This window comes from Rhopalosiphum maidis, chromosome 3 (assembly GCF_003676215.2).
Source record: "Rhopalosiphum maidis isolate BTI-1 chromosome 3, ASM367621v3, whole genome shotgun sequence".
NCBI classification, from domain to species: Eukaryota; Metazoa; Arthropoda; class Insecta; order Hemiptera; family Aphididae; genus Rhopalosiphum; species Rhopalosiphum maidis.
The window spans coordinates 32,570,920-32,583,412 of record NC_040879.1 but is presented as its reverse complement, the minus strand read 5'-3'; the positions used below and the strand labels follow the sequence as shown (position 1 = coordinate 32,583,412).

At 30.6% G+C, this 12,493-nt stretch overlaps 1 protein-coding gene across 1 annotated transcript in view; it reads left to right on the top strand.

Annotated features, from left to right (window-relative positions):
• LOC113556221 (nephrin-like) overlaps window positions 1–12,493 on the top strand; it is a 414,201-nt gene that overhangs the window by 184,157 nt on the left and 217,551 nt on the right. The window lies entirely within an intron of this gene.

Below are 12,493 nucleotides of genomic sequence, written 5' to 3'. Positions count from 1 at the left end.
CGGAAGAAAGAGTAAGAGAGATAAAGAGCATCGGATAGAGTGACGGAGGTGTTTATCTGTGGGCTAGAAATAATATATATCGGAGCCGGTGGAAGGTTTTAAACGTGAAAAATTGCATGCATGAAAATATCCGTTTGGGTACGCTTAATCCCCACGCGCGGAGGACTCTTGTGCGACGGTAAATCATCATCGTCGCATGCACGCACGACGTTCGGAGATAATAATATTTATGTGTATACGAACGGACTCGCAAGATCCGAGGACAGGCATGTGTATTATAATGTTACGGGTGCGGGCAGGTGCTATATTATTAGCGCGAGCGAGTGTGTGTGCGTGTGTGTGTGCGAGTGTACCTACCCTTTCAAGGATTATCGTCCTTTCGGCCACGGGACGGACACGCGGAGCCGCACTAGAGAAAGTATATCGCAGTCTCGTCACCGCGTTCGAATAATATTATGGTTGTGTGTATTTTATCCTCCGCCGCGTATGCCATTATTATTTGTCGAAACGCGCGCACAACACTACCCGAACAATAATAACCGTATAGTGTGAACGTATGGCAAAAAATATAACACCCGAATTTGGTTTTATTAAGACGTATTATTATGTATCGAATGAGCACAACAATAATACTATTGTAATATTGTCGCACTGCCATACGCCCGGTCTCGCGAAGAATGTGATAGCCGCAGCGGGTATACCATGATATTATATTATGGTCCGAGGCACTTTATTATTATTACGATGCAGGTGCACGGCTACCGTGTAAAGATCACTATGATAATATTTATTTTTATCGTTTTAAAATATGAATCCGGTCACAACGAAAAATCTCCGGTAGGTATACAATGAACCACATTTTAACATTCTGTAAACAGAGTAGGTATAGTACTGTGACGGGGTGTTATATAGGTACGCGTATTATACGACGATGAGTACACCGGGGCCGGGCTACACAAAACCCATAACGTGGTGTTCAGCAATTATATTGTGCGGTGCAACCTCAGTGGATCCACAATATTTGTCTTGTGATTATTGTAAGAATATAATAGCTGTTTGACCAGTCTAGTATTAAAATTTATCTCGGTGTATGTTGGTGAATCCTGATTATTATGTCAAACGCCGCACGGAGAAGTAGAATAAATATTATTTCGTCGAGATAAATAAAACAATTATGTAAATAAAAATATGAATATTATATTATAATCGTAAAATCATATTAAATCATTATTGTGATAATTTAAATGTTACATAAACTAGAATATTTTACTGATTTTAGCAATTAAAAATAATAGTTGCCGCTTTAATATTAAATAAAAACGATAATATACTGTTTAATAATTAATTACAACAATAGTTTGAAAATAATATTTTTTTACTAGTTTTGAAATAATAACAACTAAAAAATTAACAATATTCCAATTATTCCTCTAAACATTTTTTTTATGATAATATGAAGTTACTAATTTTCTAACTACAGTAACCATTGTTCTATTATTGAATGAACTCACTATCTATTGTAAATATTATTCTTATATGTATATAATTGTATAATTTTTTCCATAAATCATAAATGTCTATGTTTAATACATAATATATATTTATTAAATTGTGTAATGAAATGTAAATTATAATTATTCAATTATTGAGGTAAACATATTATGCAACTGATTTTGAAATAAGCAACTTTTTATTTTTAAATTGTAACTTTTAAGAGTTAGGTAGTTTTAAATTTAAAATATACTTAAGTTTACTTATTATTTACAATATAATTATTTAGATTAAAGAATTAGAAAACGAGACAGTTAAGCCAACAATGAAAACTAAATTATTTATCAATTGCGATTCTAAATGTATTATAGGTTATTACGTTTTATGAAATTACAATACCGTATAATGACAATAAGCAATTTCAAAATTTTAGATTCTAACAATATTTTGTTAAGCTTGTTATTTATTAATTAATCTTTACACGTATAAACAAAACAATTCGAATAAGCGAGATAACACTATTTTATCAATGATATTATAACTAGGAAAATACAGTGACCCATCCTGTGTATTTTTTAGATATAAGCAACTCAATAATGACAAACCTAATCGAACAGTGTTTCGAATTTATCTATAGCCACTATTCTAAACATTTAAATAAGTGCCTTTTTTAAAAAAAATATATTCGATATGATTCGACCACTATTTTCTAGCATCGTCAGCTGTGACTTCACACAAACGTATTATTTTATATAAAGCGAGATAGAGTGAGATAATTTATTCTACATGTAAGTGCGTCTATATTTATATTTAGTATAATACGTATCGAAAAACGGTAAACGGTCGACCCTTTTCGTGTTTTTTCTTTTTCTCTCTCTTTTTCTCTTTCTCTATTTCTATATATATATTAAAATATATCACGAGTAGTAGTATATAAACAATGACACCACCGACCGGTGCCAGCCCGGTGGGAGGTGCACCAAACCCGTACCGCGAGTATATACGCTCGAGTGACGGGCCACACACGCGAATATGAATATATTATTATTATTATTATTATTATTTTCCATACCTCTACATGCATACAACAATAATATCACGAGTATAGTATAGTATGCCGGGCACAGTACAATGCCGAAACGTTCGCCAGTTCACATGCCACCACCGCGCGCACAGACGCGCAGACACGCATGCACTCAAGCATTCGGGTAGGACGGATAATATGAATTATGACCGCGGCGACTCGACGTGCAGCCACCGCGCGATCTAGTCCAAGGGACGTTATCCAGGACCATGACACCTCGGTCGGCTGCAACGCGGTACTCCGGTTCGAGGTGGTCGCTGGTCCGTTTTTTTATTCTCCTGTCATTATTGTATTATTATATAATATGATTATATGGTATTATTGTTCAATTGTCCGACAAACGCGCAGTAGATCGTGTGGCGCAGATGGATATTATTATCCATATCACATCGTAATATACGTATACCACCTACCTATTATGTTGTTATTATTAATCGTCGGGCCTGTTTTCGATGTGGAGAAAAAACACTCGTATTATAATATTCGTATTATTGTGGCCTTAGTCGGGGACAAAGACAGAGTTTAAAAAAAAAAAAAAATAAAATACAACGAATATAAAAAGGTCACGTAAGCGTAGTACACTATCGCTATAAATATTTAATAGGTAGCTGTTTATACAAGAGGTGGCTATAAAGGTTGCGCAGTGAGAGAGTCGTTAAAAGTATGCATGATAAATACAGTTACGATTATTATTATTATTAAATCATCGTTTTTGATTAAACAATATAAAAGTAAAAACGTAGATCGTGATTTTACATTAATCGCCATTAAAAAATTGACCATGTTATACAGTTTCAGATCTATTAACATATCTTTAATTTAAATGAATCTTTAATTTTTGATATTTTGTCGTTAACAAAACAGTTACCTATAATATAATAGTTTTTCTATATAGTAAGTATCGTTCGAATTTGTTTTGAAATAATCTTTAGTCTGTATAAATTACGGTATATACATTTGCATAAATGTATAATATTTAATTCTATTGAATATATTATGAGATTATAATTTACATTTAAATTTCTCCTTATTGAAAGGTTATATTTATTACAATATTGTAAATAATGATTAAAAAAAATTAATTTGTCTTTAATATATCATTCAAAAACTTTGCTTACTGAAACATAAACAATATATTTTAAGCAATGAATAATATAGTTTATAAAATTCATGACGTATTCAATGTTATTAAATTATTTTAATTGCATTTTAAGAATTAATTTACTATTTTATAAAATATTGTACAGCTCAACGATCCAACCAAACGGCGTTTTTGATAGGCAATTTAGCTACACTCCCGTCGCGAATTCGTTTATTTCCGTTCTCATAGCTCATAAGTCATAAGCCATGTACTGTTATTTTTTATGTATTTTAATTACAAATGTATTATAATACCGGCGTAGAAAGTCGGGTTTCTTGATAGTATATGAATTTGGTTAAAATAACACATCAAAGTTAAAATATAATACTATAACAAAGTAAATATAAATTATAAATAAAGTAAGATGAAAATAATTTAAGCTACATAATCATTATAATATTTAGAAAGTCTGAATAACATTGTATAAAATAAATAATTTATAATTAAATTCAATTGCTATGGACTATTTTAAGTTTAAGTGGTATGTAACGTAAAAATTATAGAAAAGCCTTAAATTAAAACTATGAGTACTAAAATTAATGTAAAAACTGAGTCGAGAAATTTTTTGGTTTTCTTCATTAATATGCAATTTTATTATTACTTAAAAAAAAACACTGTTTCTGAAGTGGCGCTTAAGTTTCTTAAAGTATATGTTCGTTTTTTGTGTAAAATTTAAAATGCTTTTAGGAAGAGGTAAGCGAAAAAAGAATAATAATTAGTATAAATATTATAATATTTTAAAAGCAAAAAAAAAATTTAACGTTAGGGTTAACATTTATTATTCTATTGATTTTTTAAACCAAAACCACGAAAACAAAAGCGGATTGGCGCTGCCGTGTTTTTCGCAATTTAAATGCCAGCAACCAAAAATATAATGGAGCGGTGTGGCTGTTGCTTTGTGCTTAAATTTATTTTTAAGATAATATTGTGTTAACGCATATAGAATATAAACAAAGTATTTGCTAATGTAGTGTTTGTCAAAAATGCGAATAACGTAAAAAAAAATCTATAAACCCTTTTGTTTTATTTTATAGGTGCACAGTTTTTCGAAAATACCGATCGGATCAAACTACATAATCTCTAACGTTTATAATCTCTATTTTAAATAAATTATATTCAAGACTACAAGAGATAAAAGTAGTCGAGTGCAAAAACTATTGTTACTTGGTTTAATATTATAATAAACGAAACGTTACAACTCGTAGTTTTAAATAATTTTCTGTCGTACAGAAGTACCATGGAAACGGCCTAATCTCATATTTTATAATTATCGCTTAATCCGATTACGACTTACTATAATATACTTCTGCGCACTTTTCTTTCAGTGATTGGGGGACATAATGCGTATTGCGTTAGATGTTCGATCCAATGTGATGAACGAGTCTATAAGAATTTCGTTTTGTGTGTTTGAAACTTTTTAACTAATTCCCTTGATTTTTACATTAATTAAATCAATATCTGTGCGTGTGTGTATGTATGAAGCAATCAACCAAATATATTACATTCGTTTAGTGACTCACATAGAGACTTTCTGGCATACCAAATACGAATATGTTGTTGTTTATAGGATATCCATTGGATATATTATCGAACTAAATACCTAGTTATTATGATTGGATATAATTTTAGATCCGTATTTTATGTTTGATACAAACAGACAAATTAATTGTGTTTAAAACATACGCGGCTTATATTTAACGGAGTTTAATAAGGGGTAAATTCATGGACGTTTAACTTGTCACGGAAAACACCGTGCAGGATCAGCTATTATAATTATATATTGCACGGACGAACGTGGGTGCGTAATTCGTTTTTGTTTTTATCTCCGATTGTTATGTATATTCATGTCCACCTGTGTCGACCGTGAGATTGCACATCGTCTCGCGTCACCTAAACGACGGACGGACGAACGCGGCGGCGGTACCGTATATTGATTTTTTCGCCGGATAGTCAAATGGCGACAATATTTTTCGGAGAAAAAAATAATAATAAAACGCAAATCGGTATAAAAAATAAAATTAAAAAAAAATAACTATAAGAATTACATAATATGGTGCATATTATAGTAGACGTATCTCTTATTGTAGAGGACAGTAACTACCGGTCGAGTAATATAATATATATAAATATATAATATCCACATAACGCCGATATTGCTAAATTCCAGTGCAACGTCAGATGACTTGTCCGGATCGGCGAAGGGATTTAAATAAGCCCGTCGGATATGCGCTTTTTTCGGTCCGGACAGCGTTGCGCATTCCACCCCATTAAAACCTCTGGAGGACATCCCCGACGCGAGAGTGTCCCATCACCTTCTACCCCTGTTCACGACCGGTGGTGCTTCGATCAATCCGCACCACTGTTGGGGGCGATGTTTTGTTATCTGTCATTATCCTTTTCGAATACGCAATATTATAATACCATATGTGTAAGCCTATGATGGCGCGTGTGTGACGTGAGATAGGATACATTGAACATTGCACGTGCATAATATATATATATATATATATATTCCTTTAAAATTTGAGAGGTGATACATTTGAGAATTGGCTACAACTACAACAATTTTTCTGGGAAATGATTTTACTTTTCAAAAAACATTTCGAATACCCAGTTTGAAATTCAACTTACTGTTGTAAAACTATATATTTTGAGGAATTCACAGTTTAGTCTTATCCATAAAAAAAGAAAAATGTGATAACCTTTTAAATAATATGGCACTGTAAACAAAGATACTTCACAAATTTTACTTCAAAATCTATGTAAATACGTTTATTATTATTTTAAATACAAACATTTACTAAGATAATAATAATTATTATTGTAGCTGATATAACAGAGTGTTACCATAAAATCACAGCACAATAATAAGTTAATAAAATATTATGCATGACAAACAAATCAAATTGTGGTAATTCGATTGATCATCGTAGTACATATAATGCATTTTTACGTTTTTCTACCGTCTACAATAAACATTACCGTCCGGAATCGGGTATAAAATCTATTAATATAAAAATCAAAATGAAAAACATTTCGTATCATAACGGTATAAAATATGACATTGTAATAAAACTGACATTGGGCCGTCAGCTGTAGTCATTTTTAGATTTATATGATGTTAATGATATTCCATTTGCAGAAAATCGGTAAATTGTATATGATTCATCCAGAAAAGAAAATTATTTAATTGGCTATAGTAAACCGTAAATATAATTTGATATCTGCTGGCTGTATAAAAATATGACGTTTATACTGAATACATTTTATATTTATATCAATGTTTCACAAAACATGTAACTTCCCGTCACATAAAGGAATTACACAATTGAATAAACACAAACACATACACGTATATTCCTGCATTGAAGGTGTTTATACTTGAAGAATTTTACAAAGAGGCAAGTAAAAACGAGGTATACAGTTAAAATAATAATATTCAATGTACATAATATTTGGAAGGTATTTTTGTGAAGAAATTCTCTTAGAAGTCTATTTAAATTCACCACCACTATAAAATCCACACAACTCTTTTTCGCTTTTCCTGTACAACACCATCTAAGGCAAACGTCTAAGGCACACTATGTGTATTCAAAATATATACAAATTTCAATCCTTTTTACTAATCTCTTTTTCTCCCTCGTCGAAAAATTGTTATTTACCATCCATTTTAACAAAAAAAAAACGATGTATCTTTTAATACTTTGCTTTGGATCGTACTTTTTATCAGTGATTTTTATTTATCATCCAGCAATGTCACCGCTAGATAGTTGAATGCATTTTTTGAAAAACCAAAATAAACACAAAAATCTATGCAATGAAATTTAATTTACCGTTGCTTGTATTTTTAAAACATTTGAGGGATCTCTGAAATAGTAACAAAGCTTGTTTTATATTATTATTCACTTTAAACGATATATAATATATTAAGTTAAAAAATCGTTTTCATATAAACTGTAATTAATTGGATTTATCACATCTAGAGGTAGTACATACCTTTTTGTCCAGGAATCGCAGCAATATTTGTTAAGATAATAATATAAGTATATCCCTGTTTTATAATGTATATTATACACATTTTACTTAAGCGCACGATGTAAATAATATTTCTATTTTTAGTATAAGTTATTAATTTAAATTCAATAATGATATTGAGTTGTATATTATATTTGTGTGTGATTTAGTGTCCACAAGTGGGCGTATTATATTATAATATATTATAACAGTAAAGTAAGAATTAGTAACAACGACAAAATCGATATTCACTGTCCAAATCTATTAACGAGGTGATTTTTTTCTTACAATGTCAACCAGCATCATTGAATTCAAATATTTACTCTTTTTTTTTTTTTTTTTTAAATAAAATTTAAATAAAAACTGTCGTCGTATTCCACACGAAAGTCGTTTACAAATATCACATTATGTAATATACGTGATACTTAAAATAATAATTATATGTTTGTAAAACAAATAATTAATATAGTCGGGCTAATGACGTGCTGAGACCATAACATTACGAGATTGTAATAAAACGTTGATATCACGATGAGAACGAAGATTTTCACCTTCGGCTATATTGTCGGTTAGATTGTTAAGAGTGTGCGCGTGACGATAATACGCGGATAAGAAAAGATATAAACTGAGGGCTACAAGAATTTGAAATTTTTGTTTGTTTATGAGTCAATTAAAGTGTTTCTGATCATATTTCTTTTAGAATGTCTATTAAAAGATAAATGTTTTGACGTTTATCCGTCTTGGTTAATTCGGAGTCGTTGAAGTTTAAACGTAAAACGCAATACACCAATACATAATATGACGCCATCATTGCACCACTTTAGTACGGGATTAATAATCAACAAAACTCGTCAACTCCGCGGTGACGTCGATTGAAAAATGACAAAGGTGAATTAATGGTCGATGGTTTGGCGCCAACAATGATCTTCTCTGATAAAAACAAAGTGTACGTGTCAACTCGAAAAGTATTTTGACTTAAGATGGGATAGTATAATATGGTTATAATAGTCGGTGATACGAAAAAACTTTTTGTCTCGTTACTTTTACGGGTACGTCCCCCGATATTCAAACGTGCGTCGTCGCTGTGGTCTTGTGGCGTGACTCTTGTAAACTTCCCGCGAACTGCAGTGCACGTCCGCATACATGTATATAGAACCGACGGCTGTTTATTCGCGACCGGCGGAGAACGACAATGATCCTCATCCATAATTCAGCGGACGAGAGAGTGCACTCGACGCGAGCGTATCGCGGAGACCGCGGTTTCGGGACATCTATACACACACGCACGCACGCACACACACACACACACACACAACGCACTACGTATAATGTATAATTTAATATATTGTATTATACACGATACGCAGAAAGCATTCGGGAGCCGTAAATCCGCATACACGCGGTTACGTAAAGCGACGCTGTGATCGTAATACGCGAGGTGCCTGCTACTGTTGCGGTGCACGGGTATCTGGCCGGTATACTTTGGTATCGCAAGTGACAGCGCGTTATAATATGCTCATTTTATAATATTACATTAGTATAACTGCGTAGAGAAATGGTGCATTGTGAGTATAATTATACTATAATGCCGTGTGTCGGTCAACGCCTGACGTGTAAATAATAATTAAGGTACGGATTTAAATTCCCGAAAATACTATCAAAAAAATCACCAAAGCCGCTATAAAAGCAGCCTATTCAACACAAAATGCCCTTCAAAAGTTTTCAAATTCTTTGTCATTTAATAGACTTAATTTTTCAAACTTTTCATACGTTGAATTTTATTGCATAGGTGTTACATATACGAACTAATATAAATTAGGAATTGTATTGTGTATCTTTAAACTAAAAGGTATATAGAAATGATACTTAATATTAAAATACGTAGTGTGAGCGTTTTTTATTTAATTTTAAATTATTTGTTATGATTAAATTATTATTATAATGCTACGAAATTAATCCGTTTTGATAAAGTTATATTGAATATTGAATGTAAACACCGTATTATAATCATTTTTTTATTACATTTACAAGTTATTTTTTTTTTTTTTTTTTTTTTAATAAAATATATTATATAATATATACGATATTCATAAAATACTACATAAAACTATCATTATTTCGATGTAACTATTGAAATACAGCTTTTCAACATGAATTTCATTTATTTAAATTAAACGTGATTATGAATCAATGGACTTCATTGAAACTGGTGAGTACAGCAAAGCGATTGGATAAAACGAAAAGAAAAGAAAAGAAAACGAATAACACTTTGGCGTTCCGAACATTTGTTATTTTTTCATTTCTGTACATTGTTTTATTAATATTTGCGAATATTCGTGGTTGCGACCTATACAAATACATCTTGCACTTCATACTACGATACGGTGAATTTTATATATCGGTTATTATTATTATTATTATTATTATTATTATTATTGTTTATGCGGTGTGATGGTTACAAAAATGAATTGGGACGAAAGATATTTGAACAAAGGCTGGCAGACGAGCATCACACCCGGCTTGAGGACGAGAAGTTGTTACTTGTTATTGGTTAAACGTCTCTCGAAACAATGTGGAGGTTAACGAACACAAAAAGGGCAACCGGATGGTACCAAAACGGAAGTCGTTGGTTTTCCACCGCAATTGCGTTTAATACCCATATGTGGGCGTACGTGAGAAAACCCCGATGATCACACCGGACTTTTTATTTATTTATTTGCCCACGTATGAGTATGTATAGGTATATAATAATAATAATAATAATAATAAAATACTAACCATTGTTCTCTACTCTTGTCTGTGCTAGCCTCTTTTCATATTTTTCCTTTTGAAAAGTTACGGATTTTTTTTTATGGTTTTTGTCGGATGAATGGCGTTAAGTTTTAAAGGTCGAAAACAGAATTATTCGGCCGTCTGAGATGTTATTTCCCTCCACCACGCTACCCCTTCTTCACGGACGACAAATATCAAACGGTTCTAGCCATGATGATGTGTCAAAACTCTAAATGTTACAAAATAATTCTAAAAATCATAATTTTTTCGTGTGTGTGTGTTCACGTCAATTCGATTACGTCACGATGCAAAAGTTTTCAGCTGAAATTCGCTACACAACACTAAACTACACGGATTTCCTACTGGGGTGTTAAAACCGTAAGGCAAAACTTCTAACAACACGGAGCGATAACCAAAAATACAATCCCCGCGCCATTACTTTAAGTATTTACGCTAATATACATTATATATTTTCGATTTTTTTATATCATATACGCCAAAACCTCTGTGTTGTTGTATCGCACGTATTTATTATAGTATGTATTTTTAAGTTCCCCCCTCTCGTGTATACAATAAATTAGATAACGAACGACTTTACTATACTCATGTACTGGCAATAACCTATATTATACATAGAGTGTGATTATTTTATCGTAAACCACCCAATTATACTTTAGTATTACAAAATACTAGAAATTTTCCAGTTATTTTTTTTTTTAAACCTTTAAAAATACTAATTTACACTCTCATATGAATATAATTTATCAGTGTTTTTTTTTCAAACAGTTAAAATATATATACTTATATAATCAATTTATTGTCTTCTAAGACATTTTATGTATTATAAAAAATAATCACCCTTTGACTTGTATCAATATCTATGACATTTTAAAGTGTTTAAAATAATATTGTTATATATTATTTTGCAATTTTTTTGTTTTATACTCACATTGGACGTGAAACAATAATAATAATAATAATAATGTTTAAAACTTTTCCCGAATACTCATTAGAAACAAATCTTAGGTACCTATGAATAAATAATGCGTTCATTATTATTTGTTTTGTTATTGTTATTTTTTTTCACTCAAAAGTTTACTATCACTAGTGACCTAAAGAAAGCTTTTCAAACTTTATTTTAGTTAATGTAGAAAAAATCGAGTTTTTACGATGACAATTTCATTAAGATTGAATTTTTAGTTAAAGCTTAGCAGATGTTTTTTTTAGATAGCAATAATTAATTATTCAACCCGTTAGAAAAATGCCAAGTTTAAATTAACGATAGGTTAGTTAGGTCTCTAATCAAAAAAAAAAAAAAAATCAAGTTATTAAAATGTTCTAATTAACTAATTTTAATTGAAGATCAGTAGAATCGTAAATTATGATAATACTTATATTGTACCATAATAGTTTTTAAATTGTTTGACAAAGTTATGCTTAAGTTGTATAGTCATAGCTTTCAAATGTTGTATTACAATCAATAAAACCAAATTAAAATGCATATTATTATTAAACGTAATTTATTTAGGTAAATGAATCGTATTATCTTGAATTGTAATAATATGAGTATTATTCAGTATCGACAGTATGCATAAATTCAAGATACGCACAACACAAACGTTGAATTTATTCAGACAATCAAATTATAATAATGTACGAATACATTTTATTTTAAAAATTCAATTATTTTTGGCGATATTTATTGGCACAATTATTTTAGAGATTTGGGATGATAATTAATATTAATAGCACGTGAACAACAATTATGACGCGTAACAAGATTGGTGAGTGGTGCTTAAATATTATATTGTTATATGGTTAAGAGATGAATTCATCGCGGTCATAATTGTTAAACTATTGTTATTATTATTATTAATAACTATTTGTTTATAAATTATTAATATACTTAAATATAAAATAAAGTATAAATACACATAATACCTTAAATAATATTCATATTGTGTATACTATATATTATAGACTACCTATAA